We start from the raw sequence: 4,332 nt of genomic DNA, 5'->3' as shown, positions 1-4,332 counted from the left end.
ACACACACACACACACACACACACACACACATATATGTATTTAGAAAAATTTTCCCATATTTAGTTCAATGAAATTTGTAAACAATTAGTGCAGCAGGCAAAATTTCTCTCTGGAATTGCGAGAATATTTGCATGTTAGGCAAAAATCCCTCCTAAAGAATGTTTGCCACACTTCTACTTTCACCATCAAAATGGGCCATCTTGGATCTTCCACTTTGTCCATCAAAATGTACCATCTGTGATCTCCTACCCACTCAACCAAAACTGACAATGTAGGATTTCTCATCCTTGCCACCAAGATTGATAAGCCAGGTTGTGCTAACATCTTCACTGAAATTGGTAACCTAAGATCCCCTCCTTTACTGAAATTGACATTTTAGAATTCCTCATTTCTTAACCTAGGATCTCCACCAAAAAAGACTGTCAGCCTAGGATTCCTTCCTCTACAGAATTGACACCTTAGAAGATGTGCCACACTGACACCAAATTTGATAAATTGTGTTCTCCCACCCCAAAGACCAAAATTGAAAACCTTGATTCCCACGTCTCATCTCTCAAAATTGACAATCTAGGGTCTCTTTCACTGTCAAATGAGCAAAATCAAATGAATATACTGATAGGCAAATGGACAAGAAACCAATGAATGTACAAATGTGCAAAAACCTATTTCTCATTGTATTTTATATAACAGAAAGTATGCTCCCTCTCTCTCTACTTCAGTATGCATGCACTAACTGTACATCAGTAATATGCAGTTAAGTGATCATGCAAATGGCCCTACACCTTCCAATTAAATTGGAACTTTGCTTTGTAAATTTGGTGTGTTATGTGTCCAGAATCATAAATGTAATGCAGAAATGATAATTTACCAGCTGAACATCCTGTTCTCTCTTTCACAATCTGTTGTGTACTAAATACTACATTGTCATGTGTGAAGGATCCTTCAAGAGTCCTTGCACAAATCACAAACCCACTTATGAATATGCAAATAAGAGGAATGAACCTGATTTATCAAGATATGTATGACAATTAAAGGAGAGTAACACCAATTCTCAAACATCAAGACTAATTTTAGTATATAGTTGTAAATACATTAATGGCTAAACTATTTGTAACCTCTCATCAAAGATGACAAATATTTTAATTAATAAAATAACAGTTTGACTAGCAAGTTTCACCATCAGATTAAATTTATTTTGAAAACTGCAATAGGACATTTGAACAAGATTCAGATGCTGGATGTAGATTGTTACTGCATCACAAGTTTGTCAACTGCTATCTGGGATGTAGGTAACAAGAAACTCACCACACAACATCCTTTTAGTACAGTATAAGCCAACTGTGTCAGATTTCTTTTTACTACTTCTAAATTCTGAATTAATTAGATGTAAAACTGCTCAAATAAATAAATAAAACTCATTTCCCTTACTTAAGGTATCAAGTTCTCGTTACTTTGTAAAATCAATTTGCAAGTAACAACACATTAAGTAAAAGTAAAAAGAATGATATACACATATATGTGTATATCATAATTTTTTGTATATTTTTCCATGCTTATATGAGTCGACTGGTCTCCTTGCCCCTTGTTGAAGTCCTTTGCTATCTCTGTGGTAAGGTTCAGCCTCCTGAGGTCATCCCTCACCACTTTTTTCTCATGTCTTCCTCTGTCTTCTTTTTTCCACAGATTCTTTCCGCATAGGTTACTTGACACTTCTTGAACAAACTGTCATCATTCATACATATTACACATCTGTTTCAGCACAGTTCCCTTTCCTGCATGCCATATCTGACTCCACTTGTATCCAGTTTTTCTCTCAGTTCATTTGTGCTTGGTCATTCATGAATATTAACATTACATATCCAATAGAGCATGCATGCCTCATTTTTTACCCCAACCTTTGCAATTTCTGTGTATTCACTGCTCATATTTTCTCTATTGTACTGTACCTCATCTCAAACAGAAGCATCATACCATCTACTTTTCCCTTGCAAAGAGAATCCTTTTGTGAATAGCAGAGTAAATTAGAATGGGCTGTTCTTTCTGGAAGTAAAGTAGCAATAATACCTGAAGTAGCATCAGTCAAAGTTATTTTTCTTTCTGTTGTTTCCATGTGGCAAACAGCAGTTTAATGACAAATGTTTTGCCAATTCTTTGCTGGAACATCAAGAAACAAAAGCCTCTCAAGTATGGCATTGTAAAATAACTTTTGTTCAGACAGCAATTTAGTTTCATTTTTGCTAACGTGTCTTGAGAAGTCTTTTGTATTATAGGAAGTTTCTTTTAATAGTTCTGCTGTTAAACCATCAACTTCAGAACAATTGATATGAGAGATTCCACTCTCATGGAGACAATTTAGTTTTCAATATCAATTAGTGTTATGTTGTGGATTTCAGTAATGTATTCTATTTTCCTGTCAAGATATTGCAACTGTATTCAGTATTTGTAATCTACAAGATTGTTCTGTACTTTAGCCACCTTGATATTAAATCTTCTATATTACAGTTTCCAAGGTGAATAACAGTGCTCTCAAGTTTCTTCCTGTATAAGTCACAGCAGTCTCTATCATAGCTGCTATCCACTGACCATCAATATCTCAACTTAAAAGATGTCCCTCTATAAAAAACACAAAGAACACAATTAAGTAATTGAGGAAAGATTCGGGACCAAAGATTTTATCAAAAAGCAGTCTTAAATATCCTTGTCAAGTTGGATTCACAGTACAAACTGTGTATATAGTTATGTTTTAGATGCATATTCTTAATTAGGGCCATGATTAATTACAGTAGCCTCTCATTGCAGTCATGCCTACATTTTGTACAGATTTTCTCTGCAACCTGTTTCTTTATTTTTTTAATCTTATTTTTCGGTTATTCTTCTCTTGGATTATCTGTACCCTTGACTACGTTTGACTCTTAAAAGTCCTGAAGTGCTTTCATGTATATAAACTTTCCAACCTGTTTGAAACTAGGAATTTTAATGAAATAGTTTTAGTCCAGTTTAAAAATCATAAAAATATAACTATAGTATGAATTTGGATGAAATTTACTGATGCAGTATGTTGATTGTCAGTACATTATAAGTGTAGTTTTTACCTGTTATCATACAACTTTCAACTGCCCAGGTAGATTGCATACAGGCAAATTAATTACTTGTTGGTCTTTTCACATGTTTACAAAATATTGATTTCCTGTCTCAGCTGGATTTCTGCTCCAGTTAGTTTCTGTAAGCTGGAAGCTATACAACTCCCATTAGAAAAAAGTATTCCAAGATATGCCTTAATCTCTTACAGTCAACGGTTCTGTAAGGCCCAACAAGTTTTTGTAATTTATTCTTAGAATAATTATGCTCTTCTTGTAAACCTACCAATATTCTGTGATCTTACTTTTAAAATATTTTGGTAAATAAATGATTTCTTTTGTTAAGTCATTACTATGCACAAATGAAAGCATTGATGCAATATTAACTATGTAATAACTCCACTCCTGCTCAGAATTGATATCACTGGTGTTATTGATGATACTGAAATATTTCTTTCTCTAATTGAATAAATAATTATAAAATAATAAATAATAATAAAATAATAAATAATAATAAAATCATTACTAAATAATATCACCAAATTCTAACTCGCTGCTTGTTGTATTAACTGCTATTATGCACCAAAATTGAAGGAAGAAAAAATTTGGAGAAATTCATTTGAGAAAAAAACACACAAAAATAAAATAAATAACACACAAAAATTAAAATAACTAAACATACATGGTGCAAGCAAAAAATTCTTTTGACAAGAAGTTCTTTCTAAAATGAGGCTAAACTTTGTTGTCCCAAAGGGTGCTTAGATCCAGTTTTTAGTTCCAAACAACAGCACTATTTGAATTTAAGTTACACATGGTTTAGGACTTGGTGATAGTTGCAGATACTTATAGAATTTTGAGTTAGATAAAATCTGTCCATGAGATAAGTCATTTCATTTTGTTGAATATTTTTCAATAAATTGAGACATTAGATGTTTATTTGTGAAAAGCACAGTAAACGATGTCATTTAAAGCAAGCGCAATAAGACACCAAACAAAAAAAGCAATTATTGTTTTCCTTTGTAAGATATCATCAGTTCAGAATTGAAAAAGTAGCAATTGTTTATTTGTTACAGATAGTTTCAACTTGGATGTTGTGTCTGTTATATGTAACAAGATCTGTACAAAACAAAACTCGTCTTTTTTTTTTCTTTGTTAAGAAAAAAAAAATGGAAGTTATTGTTTAATTAACTCATCACCTTCAAAATAGTTCCCTCCCCTGTTGATACATTGTTCTCAACACTCTCCCCCCCCCCC

General features: G+C 32.8%; 1 protein-coding gene across 9 annotated transcripts in view; it reads left to right on the top strand.

Moving 5' to 3' along the window:
* LOC106868342 (protein Aster-B) overlaps nucleotides 1-4,332 on the top strand; it is a 264,262-nt gene that overhangs the window by 144,299 nt on the left and 115,631 nt on the right. The gene's annotated exons all lie outside the window — the stretch shown is intronic.

This window comes from Octopus bimaculoides, chromosome 5 (genome assembly GCF_001194135.2).
Source record: "Octopus bimaculoides isolate UCB-OBI-ISO-001 chromosome 5, ASM119413v2, whole genome shotgun sequence".
In the NCBI taxonomy this organism is placed as follows: domain Eukaryota; kingdom Metazoa; phylum Mollusca; class Cephalopoda; order Octopoda; family Octopodidae; genus Octopus; species Octopus bimaculoides.
Note: the sequence above shows the minus strand (reverse complement) of the source record. Positions and strands in the feature narration are given on the sequence as shown.